Here is a 26204-nt window from a genome sequence, read left to right on the forward strand (position 1 = left end):
GCTCATTGTAACAGGTTGAAATGAAACAGAAAGGCACAAAATAACCTGACATCTCACCAAGAGACAGCGGTAAGCCCTGTGATGAATGCCGTTTCATGCAATCGCACGTGACCGCACACAACCAATCAGCTTTACACGAAATGGTCACACGGTGCGTGTCACCTCGTAACTGTCTTCACTCCACAAGATGTAACTACCACCACCATCTTCCCGTGTCAGTACACACGGATCTCAGCCAAGTCCTAACCACTGGACCATCAGGAAGTCCCCATCTCATTCTTTTTAATGACTACCTAAATTCCCATTGTCTGCAGACACCACACTTTATTTCATTGGGTCTTTCATGTTCTTTTCTATTCTCACTGTCACAATAGCTAGAATCATCGATGAAGAGTAGGGGCTGCACACATACCTTGACTCAGTACTAAGATATGCTTGCTTTGTTTTCTTTTTTATAAGCATTGGTCATCCACTGCAGGCTTCTGGGTCCCTCCCTATGGTCCGTCACCCCCAAGCCTTTCCATCCTTCATCTGTAGCCCAACTTCCAGGAATCAGGGAAGGAGCAACCTGTCTGGGGCCTGGCCTTGCTCCGGCAGGGGCAGCACACATGTGGTTGGGAACAAGTCCCATCTTAAGAATGCCAAGCTTGGTGCAGTGGTAAAGAATCTAGGGTCTTAGACCACTGCATGCTTGGGGTGCTGGGACAGCAGCCAGGATTGTTTACATCTACCTGATGGCTAGAAAAAGAAAAGCAGAGACATTACTTTGCCAACAAAAGTCCGCCTAGTCAAAGCTATGGTTTTTCCAATAGTCATGTATGGATGTGAGAGTTGGACTATAAAGAAAGCTGAGCACCAAAGAATTGATGCTTTTGAACTGCGGTGTTGGAAAAGACTCTTGAGAGTCCCTTGGACTGCAAGGAGAGCCAAACAGTCAATCCTAAACTAAATCAGTCCTGAATGTTATTGGAAGGACTGATGCTGAAGCTGCAACTCCAATACTTTGGCCACCTGATGCAAAGAACCAACCCATTGGAAAACACCCTGATGCTAGGAAAGATTGAAGGCGGGAGGAGAAGGGGACAACAGAGGATGAGATGGTTGGATGGCATCACCAATGCAATGGACATGAGTTTGAGTAGGCTCCGGGAGTTGGTGATGGACAGGGAAGCCTGGCGCGCTGCAGTCCCTGGGGTCGCAGAGTCGGACACAACTGAGTGACTGACCTGACTGATGAAAGGAACCCATGCATGCTGAATAGCACTGACACTGCCCTCATCGTCCCCAGCTCGGTTTCAGACTGCTGGCAAGACTCCCCCCCCCGACAGGCCAGATGTTGAAAGGCAATTTCAGGGACTTCACTGCTGGTCACAGTGGCTAAGACCCCATCCTCCCAATGCAGGGAGTCCAGGCTCGATCCCTGATCAGGAAACTGGATATCATATGCTGCAACTAAGGGTTTGCGTGCTGCAACTAAAGATCCTGTGTGCCAGGATCTTTAACTGAGACCCAGCGCAGACAAATAAAATATTTTTTTATAAAAGAAAGAAAAGAAAGGCCCTTCTAGAGAATAACCGGCCTGAGAGGAAGGACTTAAAAATATAATCATAGAGAGTTCCTCAAGAAGCAACCCAGATGGTCACTCCACACAAAGTCAGTAAGCCCTGTTCCAGTGGGCTAAATGTTTGTGTTCCCCCCAAATTTATATATTAAAGTCCCAACCTCCAATGTGGCTGAATTTGGAGATCAGGCCTTTGGGGGGGGGTGGGTAATTAAAGATGAGTGTGGTCATAAGGTGGAACCTTGATTCAACAATATTAATGTCCTTAGGGACTTACTCGATGGTCCAGTGGTTAAGACTACACGCTTCCAATGCACAGGGCACAGGTTCGATTCCTGGTCAGAGAACTAAGATCCCACGTGCTGTGCCACATGGCCAAAACATTTAAGAATTAAATAAATTTTTAAAAATCCTCAGAACTGAAAAATGTACATTTAGATAGATATGTTTAATACATAATATAATTACTATTTTAAAATATTATATATATGCAAAAGTGAAGAAAGTGAAAGTATTGCTCAGTCGTGTCTGACTCTTTGTGACCCCATGGCCCATAGCCTGCCAGGCTCCTCTGTCCATGGAGATTCTCCAGGCAAGAATACTGGAGTGGGTTGCCATTCCCTTCTCCAGGGGTCTTCCTAACCAAAGGATTGAACTCAGTTACCCTGCATTGCAAGTGGGTTCTTTACCATCTGAGCCACCAGGGAAGTCCATATATCTGTGTGTGTGTTCTTATAAGAAGAGACAACAGAGGACAGTGGCATCACCAAGCTGGTGACATAGGCCATTCCAATAGGCCTTCGCTCTCCCTCAAGAACAACTAACAAGTATTCGTGTGCAGGTCACCACTGAGAAAACCCTGGAACACAGGAGTGAGACCGAAAAAATCCCTGTACCAGACACCAAGACAGGCCACACCAGAAGTGCTAAGAGGAGCTGCTGCATGCTGATGACACCACCCCCTCCCCAGGCTGGTACAGCATCAGGCGGAGAGATTGCCCCTGGGCCTATAGCTCCCCAGCAGAAAATAGAGCCTAGGGTGCATACCCAGCTCCCACTGTGGGTCCCTTCTTAGGAGCCCCCACTCTGGTTGTGCACCACAGGGACTGCAGCGGAACCGGCAGGACTTGAGCCCTGGGCATCTGATTGTGATGAGAAGTGGAGAGGGGCCGGCAAAAACCAGCAGAGTGAGTCCTCCCAGCAGTGTCCAAGGAGTAGTCCCAACCACTGCAGCTGCTTTGTTCATCTGCAGAGCCTAGGTGGGCACAGTCTGATCAGGGAACTCAGCAGGACACAGGCTTGACTGATTTGAGTTCTCAAACAAAGAGCTTGGCCAGCCCTGGAGGCTGGTGTGCTCTGGCCCAGGCAGGGTAGCTGAATCATGGCCCAGCCTACTGCTGAGTGGAGCTCCCAGCCCCTCAGAAAGCCTGATCAGAGACACCTAGGCAGCCAGAATTCAGCAACACTTAAGCAGAGCAGAGGGTATGGCTGGCAGAGCTGATCACCTGCAGAGCAAAGCCAGTGGCACCAAGTGATCAGGGAACTCCGGGAGTGGGTCAGCTTGAGGCAAGACCATGACCAGAATGGCTTGCTGGGCTTAGAGGATTCCCCTCTTCTCCCAAGCAGGAGAGCTAATCCATAGCCCTACTCAATGCTGAGTGTAGTTCCTGGCCCCTTCTGACCAGAAAGCCTGAAGGTTAACACCCAGAAGCTGTGTAATCCAGCAACCCTCAAGCAGAAAATACACTAGGCTGGCAGAGCAGATGATCTGCATAGAGCCTTGTTGGCCTTAGAACTGGGTCTCCCACTCTACCTGGGAAAGGAAGCTAATTTGTAGCCCCACCCATGGTTAGAAACAGTCCTCAGCCCACCATGTGTGCGTGCATGCTAAGTTGCTTCAATCATGTCTGACTCTTTGTGACCCTATGGACTGTAGACTGCCCGGCTCCTCTGTTCATGGGTTCTCCAGGCAAGAATACTCGAGTGGGTTTCCATGACCTCCTCCAGGGGATCTTCCTGACCAAGGGTTCAAACCCACATCTCTTACATCGCCTGCAATGGCAGTTGGGTTCTTTACCACTAGCACCACCTGGGAAGCCCTCAGCGCACCCTACCAGGGAACCCAACCAGAGCACGTGGGAAGCTGCATAGCTCACCCAACAACCTGACCTCTAGAGGCACCTGAGCAGAAAACACACCAGCAGTTCTCCCTGTCTACAGAGCAAACCAGGCCCCATCTGGCCAGGGAATTCAGAGCAGTCTTACCTGATTCAAGTCTCCCAAAGAGTAAGCCATTCAGGTCTCAGGGCCCATCCTGCTGCCCCACCAGAGCAGGGATGCTAATTCATAGACCCATCTGCTGCTGAGTAGAGTAGTATACCCAATCCTGACCATCTAGTAAACCTGACCAGAGAACTGAAGCAATCACAGAGCTCATCCTGCAACCTTGCTTAGGCAGAAAATCAAACTTGCTTGGGCAAGGAACCAAGCCAGCAATCCCATCCAATTCTCAGGCAATGGCACCTGAGAATTCTGCCATCTCAGAGCTCAGGCAGTGGTCTCAGCCAAAAACAGACCCTGTCAGCAGGTCTCACCCACCCAAGGACATTTCCAGCACACATATCCAGAAACCCAAACTGAGATGACTGGTGAAGAACTGTCTCTGCCAAAGGGAACTTGTAAAGTCTGGAAGAGGAGCCCACTTACTCAGATGGACAAATAAGGAATCAAGGATCATGAAAAAATCAAGCAAGCATGACACCACCAAAGGAAACCAATACAGGTATAATAACTGACCCTAGAGAAACGGAGATCTATGAACTGTCAGACAAAGAATTCAGAATAATCCTCAAAGTTTAGTGAACGATCAGATCCCACTGATAACTGAAATTAGGAGAACAATGCATGAACAAAATGGCAAGTTCAATAGAGAACTAGAAACCATCAAAAGAAAACAAACAGAAACCCTAGAACTGAAATATACAATGACTGAAGAAAACAGGATTGAAAAACTCAATGGAGAACTTCAAAAGAAGACTTCACTGTGTAGAAGAATCTATAACCTAGAAGACAAGATGTTTTAATTTATCCAGTTAGAGGACTAAAAGAAAAAAAAGTATGAAAAATGGTGAAGAAACCCTGTGCATTATGAGAACTCCAGAGGAAAAAGAAAGAGAGAAAGGGACAAAAAGTATATTTAAAACAATAATGACTAAAAACTTCCCTAACCTGGGGAGAGAAGAGGACATCCAAATGCATGATGCCCAGAAGACCCATATGCATTGAACATGAATAATGCAACGCCAAGCTGTAATTTAATTGTCAATAGTCAAAGACAAAAACTTTGAAAGGAGGAGGAGAAAACAAAGAAGTTTTATATAAGGAAAACTCCATAAGGTTTTTCAGGCCAGGAGAGAACGGGATGACATATTCAAATTATTGAAAGGGGGGATAAAAAAAAAAACAACTGTCAACAAAGTATTCTATGCCTGGCAAAGCTGGCCTTCAGAAAAGGAGGAGATATAAAGTCTTTCCTAACAAAAACTGAGGGAGTTCATCAACTACCTGACAAGAAATGTTAACAGGGGTTCTCTGAATAAAAGTAAAAGAATGCTATTTAACAGACTAAAAACACTAGAAGATACAATAAAACTTGCTAGTAATGATAAATACACAAAGTTAGATTTTGTAATATGATAGTGGTGGTCCATAATTCAAGTCTTGTTTAAAAGTTAATGAAACAAATATAATTTTAAAAAAATAACTACAATAATCTGTTATTGTTTACACAATATTTTAAAATATATAAACTGTAACATCAATAATCTAAATTGTGAGAGGGAAGAGAAGTGAAAGTGTAACATTAGGAATGCTACAGAAGTTTTTATCAGCTTAAAATGCAGTGTTATAATTTTAAGAAATTTTATGAAAGCACTATGGTAATCACAAGGGAAAAACCTGTCATAATCAGACAAAAGAACATGATAAAGAAGTCAAAACATACTGATACCAAAAGGTCTCAAAACAAAAAGACAAAAGGATAAGAAGCAAGGAACAACAGATCTACAAACAGCCAGAAAACAGTTAACAAAATGGAAATAGTAAGTCCTTACTATTAATAATTATTTTAAACATAAAGGAATTAAATTCTCCAATCAAAAGACAGAATGATTGAATGGAATTTTTAAAAAAATCCAACAATATTCTACCTGCAAGAGGTTCACTTTAGCCTTAAAAACTGAGAGTCTATGTAAGAGATATTTCAAGCAAACGCTAACCAAAAAACACAGAGGTAGATATATCAGACAAGATAGACTTTAAACTAAAGTGGTAAAAAGAGACAAAGATAATAATTGTAAAAATTTATGCAACCAACATGGGAGTACCTAAACATATAAAGCAAAACCTAACAGAGGTAAAAAGGAGAAATAAACAGCAATATAATAATAATTGCAGAACTTAATACCCCACTCTCAACACTGGATAGTTCATCCAGAGTCAATAAGGAAACAGCAGATTTGAATAATGCTATAGACCCAATAGCATTAAAATGGACCCAATAGAACTAAAGTGGGTTAGAATGGGTGAATTTAACTTAGATGACCATTATATCTACTACTATGGGCAAGAATCCCTTAGAACAAACGGAATAGCCATCATAGTCAACAAAAGGATCCAAAATGCAGTACTTGGATGCAATCTCAAAAATGACAGAATGATCTCTGTTCGTTTCTAAGGCAGACCATTCAATATCACCAAGTCTATGCCCCAACCAGTAATGCTGAAGAAACTGAAGTTGAACAGTTCTATGAAGACCTACAAGACCTTTTGGAACTAATACCCAAAAAAGATGTCCTTGTCATTATAGGGGACTGGAATGCAAAAGTAGGAAGTCAAGAAACACCTGGAGTAACAGGAAAATTTGGCCTTGGAATACACAATGAAGCAGGGCAAAGGCTAATAGAGCTTTGCCAAGAGAACGCACTGGTCATAGCAAACACCCTCTTCCAACAACACAAGAGAAGACTCTACACATGGACATCACTACATGGTCAATACTGAAATCAGACTAGATTATATTCTTTGCATCCAAAGATGGAGAAGCTCTATACAGTCAGCAAAAACAAGACTGGGAGCTGACTGTGGCTCAGATCATGAACTCCTTTGTGCCAAATTCAGGCTTAAATTGAAGAAAGTAGGGAAAACCACTAGACCATTCAGGTATGACCTAAATCAAATCCCTTACAATTATACAGTGGAGGTGAGAAATAAATTTAAGGGACTAGATCTGATAGAGTGCCTGATGAACTATGAATGGAGGTTCATGACATTGTACAGGAGACAGGGATCAAGACCATCCTTAAGAAAAAGAAATGCAAAAAAACAAAATGGCTGTCTGAGGAGGCCTTACAAATAGCTGAGAAAAGAAGAGAAGCAAAAAGCAAAGGAGAAAAGGAAAGATATACCCATTTGAATGCAGAGTTCCAAAGAATAGCAAGGAAAGATAAGAAAGCGTTGCTCAGTGATCAGTGCAAAAAAATAGAGGAAAACAACAGAATGGGATAGACTAGAGCTCTCTTCAAGAAAATTAGAGATACCAAGGGGACATTTCATGTAAAGATGGGCACAACAAAGGACAGAAACTGTATGGACCTAACAGAAGCAGAAGATACTAAGAAGAGGTGACAAGACTACACAGAAGAACTGAGCAAAAAAAAATCTTCTTGACCCAGATAACCACAGTGGTGTGATCACTCACCTAGGGCCAAACGTCCTAGAATGTGAAGTCAAGTGGGCCTTAGGAAGCATCACTATGAACTAAGCTAGTGGAGGTGATGGAATTCCAGTTGAACTATTCCAAATCCTAAAAGATGATGCTGTGAAAGTGCTGCACTCAATATGCCAGCAAATTTGGAAAACTCAGCAGTGGCCACAGGACTGGAAAAAGTCAGTTTTCATTCCAATCCCAAAGAAAGGCAATGTCAAAGAATGCTCAAGTGAAGTGAAGTCGCTCAGTCATGTCTGATTCTTTGCGACCCCATCAAGTGTAGCATACCAGGCTCCTCCGTCCATGGGATTCTCCAGGCAAGAACTACCACATAATTCCACTCATCTCACATGCTAGTAAAGTAGTGCTCAAAATTCTCCAAGCCAGGCCTTGGTAATACATGAACCATGAACTTCCAGATGTTCAAGCTGGTTTTAGAAAAGGCAGAGGAACCAGAGACAAATTGCCAACATCTGCTGGATCATTGAAAAAGCCAAGAGAGTTCCAAAAAAACATCTACTTCTGCTTTATTGACTATGCCAAAGCCTTTGACGTGTGGATCACCACAAACTGTGGAAAATTCTTAAAGAGATGGGAATACCAGACCACCTGACCTGCCTCTTGAGAAATCTGTATGCAGGTCAGGAAGCAACAGTTAGAACTGGACATGGAATAAGAGACTGGTTCCAAATAGGAAAAGGAGTACACGAAGGCTGTATATTGTCACCCTGCTTATTTAACTTATATGCAGAGTACATCATGAGAAATGCTGGGCTGGAAGAAGCACAAGCTGGAATCAAGATTGCCCAGAAAAATATCAATAACCTCAGACATGCAGATGACACAATGCTTATGGCAGAAAGTGAAGAACTAAAGAGCCTCTTGAGAGGGGGAAAGAGGAGAGTGAAAAAGTTGGCTTAAAGCTCAACATTCAGAAAACTAAGATCATGGTATCTGGTCCCATCACTTCATGACAAATAGATGGGGAAACAGGGGAAACAGTGTCTGACTTTATTTTATTGGGCTTCAAAATCACTGCAGATGGTGACTGCAGCCATGAAATTAAAAGACGCTTACTCCTTGGAAGGAAAGTTATGACCAACCTAGATAGCATATTCAAAAGCAGAGACATTACTTTGCCAACAAAGGTCCATCTAGTCAAGGCCATGGTTCTTCCAGTGGTCATGTATGGATGTGAGAGTTGGACTAAAAAGAAAGCTGAGCACTGAAGAATTGATGCTTTTGAACTGTGGTGTTGGAGAAGACTCCTGAGAGTCCCTTGGACTGCAAGGAGATCCAACCAGTCCATCCTAAAGGAGATCAGTCCTGAGTGTTCATTGGAAGGACTGATGTTGAAGCTGAAACTCCAATACTTTGGCCACCTGATGCAAAGAGCTGACTCATTTGAAAAGACCCTGATGCTGGGAAAGATTGAAGGCAGGAGAAGGAGACGACAGAGGATGAAATCACCGACTCATTGGAGATGAGTTTGAGTAGGCTCCAGGAGTTGGTGATGGACAGGGAGGCCTGGTGTACTGTGGTCCATGGGGTCGTGAAGAGTCGGACATGACTAAACAACTGAACTGATCTGATAGACCCAATAAGTAAATCACTTCAGTTGTGTCTGAGCCCACCAGGCTCCTCTGTCCTTGGGGTTCTCCAGGCAAGAATACTGGAGTGGATTGCCATGCCCTCTACAGGGGATCTTCCTAACCCAGGGATAGAACCCGGATCTCCCACATTTGCAGGTAGATTCTTTACCATCTGAGCCACCAGGGAATCCAGCAAAAGCTGCTAACAGTGTAGACATACCCAATGGACATAACATATACAGAACACTTTATCTGACAACAGCAGAATATACGTTCATACCCAGTGCACATGGAACATTTTTTAAAATAGACCAAATGTTAGTTCACAAAATAAGTCTAGCAAGTTCAAGAAGACTGAAGTCATACCCAGGTGGCTTCTCTGACAACAATGGTATGAAACCAGACACTAATAACAGGAGGAAAATTGGAAAATATTTCAGGAATACTGGAACTTAAACACTCTTCCAAACCTATGAATCAAAGAAGAAATTAGAGTGGAAATTAAAGTGTCTTGACACAAGCAAAAGTGAGACATGACATACCAAAACTTATAGGATGCAGCAAAAGCAGTTCTAAGAGGGCCATAGCAATAAACACCTACATTAAGAAATAAGCAAGATCTCAAATTAGCAGCCTAACTCTATGTCTCAAAGACCTAGAGGAAAAAAAAGAATAACCAAAACCCAGAGTCAGCAGAAGGAAGGAAAATAAAAATCAAAACAGAAATAAAATAGACAGCAGGAAAACAAAAGAAAAGATTAAAAAAACTAAGACTTGGTTTTTGAAAAGATAAAATTAACAAACCTGAAAAAGGAGACATTACAGTTGATATCTTATGAAAGATCATAAGATGCAACTATGAACAACTACATGTCAACAAGCTGGACAACCTGAAAAAAAATCTTGCAAACAAACTTCCAAGACTGAATCAGGATAAAACTAAAAATTTGAACAGACCAATTGCTAGTAAAGAGATTAAGTCAGTAACCAAAAACCACTCAAAGATGAAAAGCCTGAGACCAAATAGCCTCACTGCTAAATTTTACCAAACGTTAAAAAATTAATTCCAGTCTTTCTCAAAGTCTTCCAAAAATCATAGAGGAGAAGACATTCTCAAACTCATTTTACAAGCCCAGCATTACCCTGATACCAAAGCCAGAAAAGGACACTATCAGAAAACTACAGATCAATATCCCTGATGAATAGACGTTAAAATCTCAATAAGATACTAGCAAACTGAACTCACATTAAAAGGAACATTCACCACGATCAAGTAGCATTTATCCCTGGGATTCAAGAATGGTTCAACACATGTAAATCAGTCAATGTGATAATCACATTAAGAGAATGAAGGAAACAAAATCGTATGATCATCTCTATAAGTGCAGGAAACACATCTGACAAAAGCCATCATACATTCATGATAAAAAAAAATTCTTAATAAATTAGGTACAGAAGGAACATAACATAATAAAGGTCATATATAACAAGCCCACAGCTAACATCATTTTCAGTGGTGAAAGGTTGAAAGCTTTCTATCTGAGATCAGGCACAAGAAAAGGATGCCCACTCTTACCACTTCTATTCAACATAACACTGGAAGTCCCCACCAGAGCAATTAGTCAAGAAAAAGAAAAAGTATCGGAATTTGAAGGAAAGAAGTAAAATTGTCTCTATTTTCAGAAGACATCATTACATATATAGAAAATCCTTAAGATTTCAAAAAAAGTTAGATCTAAGCAATGAATTCAGTAAAGTTGCAGGATACAAAATTCATATATAAAAATCAGTAACATTTCTATACATTAACAGTGAATTATCTGAAAAAGACATACCCATCTCATTTATAATAGCATCAAAAACAATAAAAGAGGAATAAATTTAACCAAGGAAGTGATAGATCTCTGTAATGAAAACTATGAGCCATTGATTAAGGAAATCAGATATAAATAAATGGAAAGATATCCAGTGTTCATGGATCAGAAGAATTATTGCTAAAATATCCATACTACCCAAAACCATCTATAGAGTCAATGCAACTCTTATGAATTTTCCAATGGCAGTTTTTACACAAGTAGAAAAAAATCCCAAAATTTATGTGAAACACACACACAAACTTGAATAACCAAAGCAATCCTGAGAAAGAACAAAGTAGATGATATCACATTTCCTGATTTCAGGCTATATTGTAAAGCTACAATAATCAAAACAAAAACAGACTGAAAACAAAAAACAGACACATAGACAAATGGAACAGAATCAAGAATCCAGAAATACACTCATACTCATTCAATCATCTAATATTTGGCAAGGGCACCAAGAATACTTAATGGAGAAAAGACAGTCTTTTCAATAAATGGTGTTAGGAAAATTGGGCACTCACACAAGAGTATCCTGGTGTGCTGCAGTCCATGGGGTCACAAGGAGTCGGACATGACTGGGTGACTGAACAACAATGTAAGAATGAAGCTAGAGCCTAAACTTACACCTCACCAAATTAACTTGAGCCAGATGAATGCCTTAAATGAAGACCAGAAACCATAAAACACCTAAAAGAAAATATAGGAAAAATCTCTTTGACAGGGGTCCTGGTAAATTTTCTGGAAATCACACCTAAAGAACCAGCATCAAAATAAAAATGAACAAGTGAGACCATTCAAAACAAAAGCCTCTGCACAACAAAAGAAGTGGTTATCAAAGTGAAAAGACAATCTATAGAAAGGGAAAAGTCTTTGCAAACAATGTGTCTGATAAGATGTAATATCTAAAATATATAAAGAATTCGTACAACTCAAAAACAAAACAAAAAAACACAAATAATCCAATTGGAAAATAGGTAAAGGACCTAGACGCTTTTCTAAAGAACATAAACGGCTAATATGTACATGAAAACATACTCAAGAACAAAAAAACAATGATATATCACCTCACATCTGTTATAACAGCAATCATCAGAAAGACGAGAGAACAAAGGCTGGTGTGGAGAAAAGGGAAGCCTCGTGTGCTGTTGGTGGGAATCTAAGTTGGTGCAGCCACTGTGGAGAACAGTATGGAGTTTCCTCAAAAAGCTAAACTCTACCATATGATCCGGCAATTCCACTTCTGGGTATATATTGAGAAATATTGGAAAACACTAATTTGAAAAGATACATGCACCTCAATGTTCATAGCAGAACTATTTACAAAACTAAGATACGGAAACAACTTAAGTGTCCATCAGCAGATGAATGGATAAAGAAGATGTGATACATATATACAACGGAATACTGCGCAGTCATAGACAAGAATGAAATTCTGCCACTTACAATATGTGTGGACTGGAATGCAAAAGTAGGAAGTCAAGAGATATCTGAAGTAACAGGCAAGTTTGGCCTTGGAGTAAAAAATGAAGCAGGGCAAAGGCTAACAGAGTTTTGCCAAGAGAACGCACTGGTCATAGTAAACACCCTCTTCCAACAAGATGGTCAAAACTGAAATCAGACTGATTACATTCTTTGCAGCCGAAGATGAAGAAGCTCTATACAGTCACCAAAAACAAGACTGGAAACTGACTGTGGCTCAAATCATGAACTCCTTGTTGCAAAATTCAGACTTGAATTGAAGAAAGTAGGGAAAACCGCTAGGCCATTCAAGTATGACCTAAATCAAATCCCTTATGATTATACAGTGGAAATGACAAATAGATTCAAGGGATTAGATCTGATAGACAGAGTGCCTGAAGAACTATGGACAGAGGTTCATGACACTGTATAGGAGGCAGTAATCAAAACCATCCCCAAGAAATGCAAAAAGGCAAAATGTTTGTCTGAGGAGGTCTTACAGATAGCTGAGAAAAGAAGAGATGCTAAAGGCAAAGGAGAAAAGATAAGATATACCCATCTGAACTCAGAGTTCCAAAGAATAACAAGGAGAGAGAAGAAAGCCTTCTTAAGTGAATAACGCAAAGAATAGATACGGGATAGAATATCTATCTAAAACAAAAGAGTGGGAACCAGGTGGCGCTAGTGGTTAAAGAACCTGCCTGCCAGTGCAGGAAACCGTAAGAGACACAGTCCCATCCCTGGGTGGGGAAGATCCCCTGGAAAAGGAAATGGCAACCCACTCCAGTATTCTTGCCTAGAGAGTCCCATGGACAGAGGAGCCTGGTGGGCTACAGTCCGTGGGGTCACGAGGAGTTGGACATGACTGAAGTAACTTCGTACACAGAGATCTCTTCCAGAAAATTAGAGATACCAAGGGAACATTTTGTGCAAAGATGGGCACAATAAAGGACAGAAATGGTATGGACCTAACAGAAGCAGAAGATATTAAGAAGTGTTGTCAAGAATACACAAAAGAACTATACAAAAAAAGATCTTAATGACCCGGATAACTCACCTAGAGCCAGACATCCTGGAGTGTGAAGTCAAGTAGGCCTTAGGAAGCATCACTTTGAACAAAGATAGGAGAGGTAATGGAATTCCAGCTGAGCTATTTCAAATCCTAAAATATGATGCTGTTAAAGTGCTGCACTCAATATGCCAGCAACTTTAGAAAACTCAGCAGTGGCCACAGGACTAGAAGAGTTCCAATTTCAAAGAAAGGCAATGCCAAAAATGTTTCAAACTACCGCACAGTTGGACTCATTTCACACACTAGCAAAGGAATGCTCAAAATCCTTCAAGCTAGCTTTCAACAGTATATAAACCAAGAACTTCCAGATGTACAAGCTGGATTTAGAAACAGCAGAGGAGCCAGGGATTAAATGGCCAATATCCATAGGGTCATAGAAAAAGCAAGGGAATTTCAGAAAACCATCTACTTCTGCTTCATTAAGTATGCTTATACCTTTGACTGTGTGGATCAAAACAAACTGGAAAATTCTGAAAGAGATGGGAATATTGGACCACATTACCTGCCTCCTGAGAAACCTGTGTACAGGTCAAGAAGCAACAGTTAGAACCAGACATGGAACAATGGATGGTTCAAAACTGGAAAGGAGTACATCAAGGCTGTATATTGTCACCCTGCTATTTAACTTATATGCAGAGTACATCATGTGAAATGCCAGGATGGATTAAACTCAAGCTGGAATCAAGATTTCGGAGAGAAATATCAATAACCGCAGACATGCAGATGACACCACCCTAATAGCAGAAACTGAAGACGAACTAAAGAGCCTCTTGATGAAGATGGAAGAGGAGAGTGAAAAAGCTGGCTTAAAACTCAACATTCAAAAAACTAAGATCATGGCATCTGGTCCCATCACTTCATGGCAAATAGATGGGTAACAATGGAAACAGTGAAAGACTTTATTTTCTTGGGCTCCAGAATCACTGCAGACAGTGACTGCAGCCATGGAAATAAAAGACACTTGCTCCTTGGAAGAAAAGCTATGACAAACCTAGACAGCATACTAAAAAGCAGAGACGTTACCTGCTGACAAAGGTCTGTCTAGTCAAAGCTGCGCTTTCCCAGTAGGCATGTATGGATGTGAGTGTTGGACCATAAAGGAGGCTGAGTCCCAAAGAATTGATGCTTTTGAACTATGGTGCTGAAGAGGACTCTTGAGAGTCCCTTGGATAGCAAGGAGATCAAGCCAGTCAATCCTAAAGGAAATCAGTCCTGAATATTCACTGGAAGGACTGATGCTGGAGCTCCAATACTTTGGTCACCTGATGCAAAGAGCCAATTCATTGGAAAAGACCCTGATACTGGGAAAGATTGAAGGCAGGAGGAGAAGGGGGCAACAGAGGATGAGATGGTTGCATGGCATCATCAACTCAATGGACATGAGTTTGAGCAAACTTCGGGAGATAGTGAAGGACAGGGAAGCCTGGCGGGCTGCGGTCCATGGTGTCGCAAAGAGTCAGACACAACTGAGCGGCTGAACAACAACAGAAATATGAATGGATTTGGAGGGCATTACGTTAAGTGAAGTAAGTCAAAGACAAAGACTGTATGGTATCGCTTATATATGGAATGAAAAAATAAAGGGAACTAGTGACGATAGCGGAGAAGGCGATGGCACCCCACTCCAGTACTCTTGCCTGGAAAATCCCATGGACAGAGGAGCCTGGTAGGCTGCTGTCTGTGGGGTTGCATAGAGTCAGACACGACTGAAGCGCCTTAGCAGCAGCAGCAGCAGTGAACATAGCAAAAGAGAAACAGACTAACAGATATAGAGAACAAGCCAGTGGTTACCATTGGGGAGAGGCAAAATATGGGCAGGGGATTGAGAAGTACAAACTATTGTACCATTTATAAAATAAGTAAGCTGAAAAGATGCACAACACAGGGAATACAGCCAAGATTTTATAATAATTCTAAATGGAATATAATGTTAAAAAAAGAACACATGCCAAAGATTTTAACTAATTAATGAGGTAAACAGGAAGATGTGAAAACCTATCAGAGACCAACTGAGAAGCCAGAAATGTACATATAGTTAATTTAATTATGGGTTAAATACAAAACTGGTAAATATTCAACAGAGCCATTAACTTTTCAGGTTATTTAGTCTTCTGGACAGAAATGATTTCCATCTCTACCTGATAGCCATCTGCAAATTAGCTTAACCTCTGCCCTAAGGGCTTGTAAAATATCTAGTCAACAGAATCAGGCCTAAGCATCCCTTAATGCCATGCCCTCCTCCAGGGGATTTTCCTGACCTGACCCAGGGATCAAACATTTCTTACATCTCCTTCATTGTTAGGGGTTTCTTTACCACTTGTGCCCCCTGGCATGCCCAAACAATACCTCATAATCTCTTCTTCCTATCTCCAAGTTTCTTCTTCCTATTCTCCAACTTTTCCTACAAAACACCAAACATGCAGTAAAATTGACAAAACACAAAGCAATAGGAGACTAACTCACTTATCTTAGAGTAAGAACAGTCTTTTTTCTCTTTTATGGTAGCCATAAATGGAGTATAATCTTTAAAACTGTGAATCACTATATTGTACACCTGTAACTTACATAATATTGTACAGCAACTATATTCCAATTAAAACATTACAATTTATTTATTTGCTGTGTTGGGTCTTAGTTGTACCACGTGGGGTCTTTCCTGACCATGCAGGCTTAGTTACCCCTCGGCATGTGGGATGTTAGCTCCCTGACCAGGGACTGAACCCACATCCCCTGCATCGCAAGGTGGATTCTTTAACCACCGGACCACCATGGAAGTCCCAAGATCAACCTTTGAAAAAACAAGTTTAAAAAAAAGCTGGGGTTTTAATCTGAAAGCTTATAGGGGATTAATATAAATGAATGAAGTAGCTTTAAGAAAAAGATCAACAGGGACTCCCTGGTGGTCCAGTAATTAAGAGTCCACCTTCCAATGTAGGGGACGTGGGTTCGATCCCTGGCCAGGGAACTAAGATCCCACGCGCTGCATGACTATTAGGCCCATGTGCCGCAACTAGAGAAGCCTGTGCGCCACAACAAAAATTTTTAAAAAATTAAAAAAAAAAAAAAAAAAACAAAGGACCAAGAAACAAAAGTATAGTAACTTATGTGTAAGTACATCCTTCACACAGAACGTGATGATATTCTTCCTGCCTGCAGAGTTTGAGCTGAAGTCCTGAGGATGTTAATGGCAAAGACCACTATTTGTACAGACAGCTGGGATTTAACAGACTGTAAGGCTTTAATATGCAAGAACCAGTGAACTATAGCCAGTGAACAAATAACCCAGGAAATTAGAGCAGAACCAGTCTAGCTGGACACCCCCAGCCTAGAAAGAGAAGACTGAAAGGGGAAAGGAGAACTACTGGCAGGGAATTCGCAGGTTGAGAGGAGGGAGGCAGGGGCCTCCCATGACCCAGCTGAGAAGTCTCCAGGAAAAGTGATGAGCAGGATGGCGACGCTTCAGAAAGGGGCCCCTGAGGTCTCCCTCCAGCTGTAGGGACTCACTGGGACCATCTTGACAGACGGAGTCAGGGTAGGCACAGAGGTGCTTGCAAAGATCTTTCCAGAGCCCAGAAACAACTTCATGCATTTAGAGTCAAGAGGCGCCCAGGGCCCTCATACAGCACCCACTGCCGCATAAGGCTTTTACCCTTTTCCTCTGTGCCCTTCGCCCTCCTTTGAGGAGCCCAGAGCAGGACAAAGACAGTGTGACAAAGCAAAATGGAGCCATGCCGGACACCATGCCCTTCCTCACGCCTGGGGAGGGACCCATGGGGAGCTCAGCATCATATCACAGCCTGACTTAGTCTAACTTTTTTTTTTGCAGCGCACGGGCTTAGTTTCTTCACAGCATGAGGGATCTTAGTTCCCCAGCCAGGGATGGAACCAGCATCTCCTGCTTTGCAAGGCAGATTCTTAACTACTTGGCCACCAAGGAAGTTCTAGCCTAACTTTCAAATGTCTGCAAAGGAGAGTGTTCTTACAGATAAAACACAAATACCACGGGTCTGTCTGAGATGTCATGGGGCGTCGGGGGCTGAGAGGGAGACTGATGGTATCATATGAAGGTGCTGGTGGCAAAAATAATAATAATGAAACTGCCCCTTGACAGTGCCCGCTGAGCTGGCCCCTATGATGAAAGGCAAAAATGGAAGCCCCAGCAGGGTTCCCGAGAAGGCAGTGATCCAAGTGAGTGCCAGAACTCAGAGTGCCTGACACAGATCTGAAATCGCTTCCCCAGACCAGGAGTGGGACTCAGATGGGAGATGGGGAGGAGATTCTGGAAAAGGAGTGTGTAGAGAGACACTCCCACCCCCACCCCTCTCCTCTTTCCTCAAAGAGGGAGGCCTCTGAATTTGATTTCAGCAGTCCTCTCCGTGAGCTTGCTCTGCCTGCATGTGCACAGTTTGGCCCTCCAGGGAAATCTAGAAGCTTCTGGCAGTCCCTCTAGGGAAAGTGAGAGGACCAGGGGGAGGGAGGAGGGACATGCTCCCAGGATTTGCCTATACGCAGATGCACAAGTGTTCCCAGGAGCCAGAGGTGAGCCTCGTGGAGAGGAAGCCAGCATGAGGTTCCATGGCTGTGGTCCAGAAGGGCTTCCTAGAGGGGCAACTAGGTCTCTGCCGGGAGAAGCTGCAAGCACCCCCATCTCTCTGGGGCTGCAGAAGGAGCAAGACAGGCCCACTGGAAAAGACATGCTCTCTGCCGGCACAGAGAGCACAAAGCCCAGTTAGGACAGGCCTCCCCACCTGGACTTGTCTCCAGTCCCAGCCCTTCATCCTGCACAGGGTAGGGAGGGGGCCCAACACCCCACTGTAGCGGCACGGCTTCCTCCCACACCGGGGAGAGAGCAGAGCTCACACCCTTGAAGTGAGGCTTTTATACAGGACAGGACATTCTCATGGTTGAAATGAGTCTGTGTTCAGGACTCAAAGAAAAGGAAGGGCATCTCATAACCTAAGAGAGGTCATAAAAGTCCCTAAGAACCTCCCATCAGCTGGGCTCCTTCAAGATAGCAGTGAGAATCTACAGACTGTTACAAGTGAAGTCAGACAAAGACAAATATCATGTGATATTTGTGATATCATGTAAAATCTAAAAATAATGGTACAAATGAACTTATTTACAAAACAGGAATAGAGTCAGATGTAGAAAAGAAACTTATGGTTACCAGGGGATAAGTGGAGGACAGATAAATTGGAAAACTGGAATTGACATATACACTACTGTATATGTATATGCATATAGTAGTGTATATACATACACTGCTGCTGCTGCTGCTAAGTCGCTTCAGGCGTGTCCGACTCTGTGCGACCCCATAGACGAAAGCCCGCCAGGCTGCCCCGTCCCTGGGATTCTCCAGGCAAGAACACTGGAGTGGGTTGCCATTTCCTTCTCCAATGCATGAAAGTGAAAAGTGAAAGGGAAGTCGCTCAGTCGTGCCGGACTCTTAGCGACCCCATGGACTGCAGCCCACCAGGCTCCTCCATCCATGGGATTTTCCAGGCAAGAGTGCTGGAGTGGGGTGCCACTGCCTTCTCCGATATACATATACTACTGTATATAAAATAGATAACTAACAAGGACCTACTGTATCACAGGAACTCTATTCAATACCCTGTAATGACCTATATGGGAAAAGAATCTAAAAAAGAGTGTGTGTGTATATATATATATATAACTGATTCACTTTGCTATACAGCAGAAACTGACACATGGAAAATCAACTATATTCCAACCAAAAGAATTGTTTAAAGAATTCATAATAAAAATACATATTATAGATATGGATATATAGCACTAACATTCTTCTTATCCTGCTCCATCCCTCAGGGCATTCAATTAGCATGAGCAACACTCAACTTCTATTTTAAATTGAAAATTGAAAAACTGAGTAATGAATATTTAACTACCATTTTTGTTTTAATTATTTGTGGTTTGCCCCCTTAGAAAAGAAACATTTTTTTTTTTCAGTACCAAGATTTCAGCACCAAGTGTGGAATTTGACACTGCTCTGTAACTGGAGAATGCCAGGCTTCAATCTGTGAGCAAAAAAAATGTTGCCTGCCTTGCTGGTAAACAATAAATTATGCCAGCCATCCAGCCAGCAGCCATTGCAGCCACCTCGTAATGCCCTGAGGGGAATTAAGAATGGAGAAAAACAGGATACTGGCCCTAGAGAGCTGAAGTATGAAAGTGAAAGCATTAGTCACTCAGTCGTGTCTGACTCTTTGTAACCCCATGAACGGTAGCCAGCCAGGTTCCTCTGTCCATGGAATTCTCCAGATAAGAATCCAGGGATTGAACCTGGGTCCCCTGCATTGCAGGCAGATTCTTTACTGTCTGAGCCACCAGGGGAGCCCAAGATAGTTAAAGTGCATATCAAAGAAATGATTTCAACCAGCCCAGACTCTTGCATCTTCCCAAATATAAAAAAAGCACTAAAATCATTAACTTGAGACACCTGTTTTTTGTGATTAGCAGTAATCGTTTGATGTCCCACTCCATTTTTTTTTTTAATCAAAATTCCTCTATATCCTGACTCTTCCCTTATCTCTTCAAAGCAGTCCCTCAGAGCTATGTGAGAGTATGCCTTTCTGGACTATGGTCCTCAGTAATTCATGCATGCTCAGTTGCTCAGTCATGTCTGACTCTTTGTGACTCCGTGGACTATAGCCTGCCAGGCTTCTCTGTCCATGGGATTTCCCAGGCAAGGATATTGTGACTCCGTGGACTGCAGCATGCCAGGCTTCCCTGTCCTTCACTATCTCCTTGAGTTTGCTCAAACTCATGTCTATTGAGTTGATGATGCCATGCAACCATCTCATCCTCTGTTGCCCCTGTCTCCTCCTGCCCTCAGTCTTTCCCAGCAGCAGGGTCTTTTCCAGTGAGTTGGCTCTTCACACCAGGTGGCCAAAGTATTGGAGCTTCCCTGGTAGCTCAGATGGTAAAGAATCTCCTTGCAATGCAGGAGACCATCTGCGATGGTAGGAGACTCACGTTCAACCCTTGGGTCAGGAAGATCCCCCGGAGAAGGGAATGGCAACCACTCCAGTATTCTTGCCTGGAGAATTGCATGGACAGAGAAGCCTGCTGGGCTACAGTTGATAGGGTCGCAAAGAATACTGTAGTGGGTTGCCATTTCCTCCTCCAGGGGATCTTCTCAACCCGAGGATCGAACCCATGCCTCCTGCAGCTACTGCATTGGCAGGCAGAGTCTTTACCACTAGCGCCACCTGGGAAGCCCTCAGTAATGCATGATTCTCAATTTTTAGGTGGGACATCTCTTTTTCAGTTGACAAATACTTAAGAAAACCTACAGAAGCCTAGGAGAAGGCATGCAATGAAAGGAAAACCTTCTGCAAAGACAGCCATGAGGATGAGCAAAAGCGGCCAGGGCGCAGGAACACAGAGAGAACTCTAGGCCAAGGGAAGCTCAAGAACCTGCAGAGAGGTCATAGAGCAGAGTGCACCCTAGAGGCTGGACGAGGTGGTGGGGGGTGGGTGCAGCCCGGGATGTTTTATCACTACATGGTGTCGACTGAAAAAAAAACACAACCTAAAAATTGAGAACTTCGCTTTATTCAGCAGACTTGCTGAGGACTTAAGCCAGGGAAATACCCTCTCAGATACCTTAGAGGGACTGTTCTGTCCTTTTTTTTTTTTTTCTTTTTTATTTGGCTTATGTTTTCCTTTTTTATTTGGCTTACTTTTTTCTTTTTTATTTGTACTTTTTTTTTTTTTAATTTGGCCATGCCACATACATGTGGGATCTTAGTTCCCCTGCCAGGGATCAAGCCCACCTGCTGTGCATTGCACGAGCAGCCTGAACCACTGGACCAGCAGGGGAGTGACAGAGGGGGCTGTTCTGAAGAGGTAGGAGAAGAGCCAGGATAAAAGGAGCTTTTGCACAACAAACAACAACAACAAAACATGTTGTTGAACATCAAAAGACTACTGCTAACTAAAGAAAAGGCAGACATCTCAAGTTAATGGATTTAACACTTTTCTTTGTATAGGAAGATGCGTGAGTCTGGGCTCACTGCAATCATTCCTATGATACACACCTATCCAGAGCACGTATCCTGTCTTCTCCACCCTGAATCCCCTCAGAGTGCCAGCTTGTGGCCGCAGCATCCTTTGTGGACTGATGAGGCAGGTGGCAATCTTCCTCCACAGTGAAAACACCAGAGTTACAAGTGGGTTGAACAAGGTGAAAGAAGACATCTGAGAACTCCGAAAGCAGCAGCAAATGGACAAAGGAGGGGGAGGCGGGTCCACAGAGCTGCAAATGCAGTGACAAGTCCTTGACTCCCCCATCTACTCAGATGCAATGACGTGAGTTCTTTACAACCGCATTTGAGTACAGAAGGCAAGTGAGGAGAACCTGGGGTCTCACCCTTGCCCCTCCAGGCTGTGAGTGGCTCCAGTCCCAGCACAGCCCCTTCACCTCCGTGTCCGCAGAGCCCTGCATGTGGGTAGCCTCAGGAAATGTTTGCTGGAGAAAAGGCCAGATAGGCAGTCACTCTCCTGCTGTGGAGTTGTCTGATATTATTAGAGAGAAACTAAGCCGTCTCAGCTCAGGGTGTTGTCATCAATGTGTTGTTTCTCTCTTAATCTTTCTGCCTCTGTCTTGCCAGACACAAAAATAAACGAAGCTATTTTCTATTTTACAGTTTGTATTTACGCATGGACTGTAGCCCACCAGGCTCCTCTTGTCCATGGGGATTCTCCAGGCCAGAACACTTGAGTGGGTAGCCGTTCCCTTCTCCAGGGGATCTTCCCAACCCAGGGATCGAACCCAGGTCTCCTGCATTGCAGGCATATTCTTTACCATCTGAGGCACCGGGGGAGTCCTATTTAATATTGTAAGTCAGGGAGCTTTTACTTTAAATGTTTTAACAAAAAAGTTTCCTGTGCTATAAAATGTCAACACGGAATCCCCTACTTAATAAATTCTGGGGAACTTTTCTCCAGTATTTTTTCTCTCTCTCCAGGATCACGATGATTCTTCCTGCCTTCCTTGGACTCAGACAACGTTTTATGTTAGACAAGTGAGCGTCCCCACCACCCTCCTGTCACCTCTCTAGAAGAACAACAGCCTCTGCTCTGAGCTAAGGCATGTTGTGAATCCATTAGTGACCATCAAGTCCCCTCTTTGTGGGCGCCAGTCACCCTTTTCCAATTGCATACTTGACATTTCCACTGTAATGGCCTGCTGTCCCCTTAAGTCATCGAAAATTAAGCCCAAGTCCCTCCATTCCCACAAGACAGCTGCCCTGCCTGACTTCTACTTCTGCTAATGGTTCCAACAGCCTCCCAACTCCAAATTCTAAGTTCATGGTCATTTTGGACTCTGGCCCACCCCCCACAGCAGATGCAGCCGACTGTTAAGCTCTTTCCTCCACTTTGCTCTAGCATGCACCTGAACTGTCACCACCTTGATCATTTTTTAGGTTCACACTACCTCTGCTGCTAACCTATCTACTTGCCCTCACTTTCTCTCTCCTTTAGTCGGACTGATCAGATTAATCTTCCTGTAATAGCCCTAAAAATAACAAGAGCCAACACATACTAAGCACTTACTATGTGGCAGATTCTAAGATCTCTTGGCATCTATCTGTTCCTTTAATACTCACAGCAATCATTCTGTTACTCTAACTTTACAGATGAGAAAACTTGAGGCACAGGGAGGTTAAGCAGTTGGCCCAGGAACACACAGGTAGGTGTGTGGAGCATTAGGATGACATATGGGCCTGTGCCACCACACTGACTACAGAGTGTTGACTGAAAAGTACCCCCCTCAAGAGTGGCTCCCAGGTCACTCTCTGCCATACTCATGTCAGCGAGGCCCCTGCCTTTCCCTTGGCCAGATGCCTCGGGCACTTTTCCTCTCCTGTCCTCCTAGGTCCACCTCCACCCTCTCTGCGCTCCTGACCCGTCCTTCCAGGCACAGTGGCCTGAGCCCTCCTTCCATCCCATCTTTGAGGCCATCATAGCTGAGAGGCATGGTAGCTGTCTCGGCTCTGCTGCTCTCGTTGATGCCACTGCATTTGGAGTGTATGTGCCAAGTACAATGCTCTGGCCTCCTGTGTGATGAGCCCATTCTGGCTCAGAAGACGTTTTGAGGTGGCAGGATCCAAACAGTCATATCGCAGTACTGGGTTGGCCATAAAGTTCATTCAGGTTTTCATACCATCTTACAGAAAACCTGAACGATCTCTTTGGTCAACCCAATATAAATACACTGGTGTTTTCACTTTTTTTTTTTTTTAACCTTCTTATATTTCATTTTGGGGGCCTTCCCTGGTGACTAAGCAGTAAAAGAATCCACCTGTCAATTCAGGAGACGCAAGAGATGTAGGTTCAATCCTTGGGTCAGGAAGATCCCCTGGAGAAGCGAATGGCAACCCACGCCAGTATTCTTGCCTGGAGAATCCCATGGGCAGAGGAGCCTGATGGGCTATATTACATGGGGTCACAAAAGAGTTGGATACAACTTAGAGACTAAAACAACAATTTCATTTTTAATAACCAAGAGATATTAATAGACATCCTTAACCCTCCCTCTTTCCCTGTCTCTCCATCCCTCCTGGATCCTGGCTTTTGCTCAGGGATGGAGTGGGGGGTCTGTGGTACACATGACATGACATTTTTTTTTTTTTTTGCTTTCTTAGCTACTTTTTCTACTAGGATATACACACACAGCACAAAATTCCAAGGTATAAAGGATATATCATGAAAAATAAGTCTCCCTTACTACCTGTCCCCAGTCACCCCATGTTCTCCCAAAGGCAACTACTCAGCTTTTCAGAGATATTCAGGACATGCTCAAACATAAAAATATATGTGCTTCATGTTTTTAAAGATTAAAGTTTAATAATTTGTTTTCTGACACTGACATAGATATTAAGCAAATTCTATATAGACTACTGGGATTTCTAGGTTGCTTAAGTGGTAAAGAATTCACCTGCCAAGCAGGAGAAGTAGGTTCAATCCCTGAGTTGGGAAGATACCCTGGAGAAGAAAATGGCAACCCACTCTTGCCTGGGAAATCCCATGGACAGAGGAGCCTGGCGGGCTACAGTCCGTGGGATCGCAAAGAGTCAGACATAACTGAGGGGCTAAAACAACAAAAACACACTACTATATATAAAATAGATGACCAACAGGGAACTGCTGTAGAGCACAGGGAACTCTACTCAATATTCCATAATGACTTATATGGGAAAAAGAAATCTAAACAAAGAATGAATGTATGTATATGTGTAAGTGATTCACTTTGCTATACAGCAGAAAGTAATACAACGTCATGAATCAACTATGCTCCAATAAAAATTAGTAAAAAATAAAAAAACATTCAGTTGGGGCAATTAGCATCTAATCAGTGTAGTACTGCCGTGTTGCAAGTTTTAGAGGTCTGTTGCACAAAATGCGAATATACTTAACACACTGAACTGTAATTAAACTTGATGAAGACGGTAAATCAAATGTTATGTGTTTTTTACTATAGAAATGATCCTGATGTCAAGATGGCAGCACTGACACAACCATGCACTTCCCTTCCCAACTCTGTAAAGCAACTGTCTTTTACCGTCTTGTTCTGGATCTCTGCTCCTGTCTTCCCCAAGGCCCAGTGCTGGCCCAGGGACCAGGCTCAGAGCAGACACTCAATAATCTTGTTTGGTGGAGGGTGGAGGTACCAGTGAAAAGCACAGTCCAGAGCAAGGAAGGGCTCCGAGTGAGAGATGGAGTGGGAGGAGGGGTTAAAGAGAGGGGCAAGACAGAGAGATAAACCAGGAGAGAAACCCAGACATGGAGAAAAGTGCAAGATTAAACTGTATTGCTTCCTGTGCTCACCACCTCATCCATCCGGTGCTAGGCATCCATCTGTGCCAAGGTAGAGGCCCCGTGTTCCTTTCTGTTGGGGTCTCACTCACCCCAGCCTGACTTCCTCAGATAATGGGTCCCAGCTCGGTCCACCTTCATTTGGTTTGTTCATTTTGGAGAACTTGGCTCTGCTGAGCTTTCCCAGTGCCATGCCCCCAAACAATCACCATCCCTTTGAGAAATTGCTTCTGGGATGACTCAGAAGGAGCCATAAAGCCCTGAATCACCACTGCCCCCTCCTGCCCTGCTCTGTAGCTTCTGCTTCGTGTTTTCCCTTCCAGAGACAATTTAGGATCTGTTTCTATGCTCTTAGCCCTGAACAATGGCTGCCACTGCCGCTGACTGAATTGAAATCAGCAGTAACCCTCTCGCTAACTCATTGTTTACCCGAAACTGGCTGTCACTGATAAATGCCCTGCCCGGCCTGGCTACTAACCAAGTTGAAAAAGGAAAGCAAATCAGATCAACGAGAGAACAGATCTGTACTTGGCTGAGGCCCACGCTGCTTCTAAATGATAAGCAAGGCATTCATGCCCCTGACTGAGACTGAAAATGATTTCTCTGTATTTAAAAACTGTTTAAGAAAGATTTTAAATGATGTAACTTTGAAAAGGCCCGCATGGAAGGGAAATGAAATACTCCTTTAAAACATGTGAATTTTTATAAATGCCCAGTAATTCATGTGCAAGAAATATAGACACAGGCCTTACACCTTTCCCCAAAAATTATCTTAAAATGGATCAGAGACCTAAATGTGAAATACAGAATTACCAACTCCTAGAAGATAACACGGAGAAGGAAATGGCAACCCGCTCCAGTGTTCTTGCCTAGAGAATCCCAGGGACAGGGGAGCCTGGGGGCTGCCGTCTCTGGGGTCGCAGAGTCGAACACGACTGAAGCGACTTAGCAGCAGCAGCAGAAGATAACACAGAAGAAATCCTAAAGATTTTGCATAGGTACTGACTTTTTAGATATGACATCAAAGGCATGATGTGTACGGGAA

The sequence above is a fragment of the Bos mutus genome, chromosome 8 (assembly GCF_027580195.1).
Source record: "Bos mutus isolate GX-2022 chromosome 8, NWIPB_WYAK_1.1, whole genome shotgun sequence".
Classification (NCBI taxonomy): Eukaryota; Metazoa; Chordata; class Mammalia; order Artiodactyla; family Bovidae; genus Bos; species Bos mutus.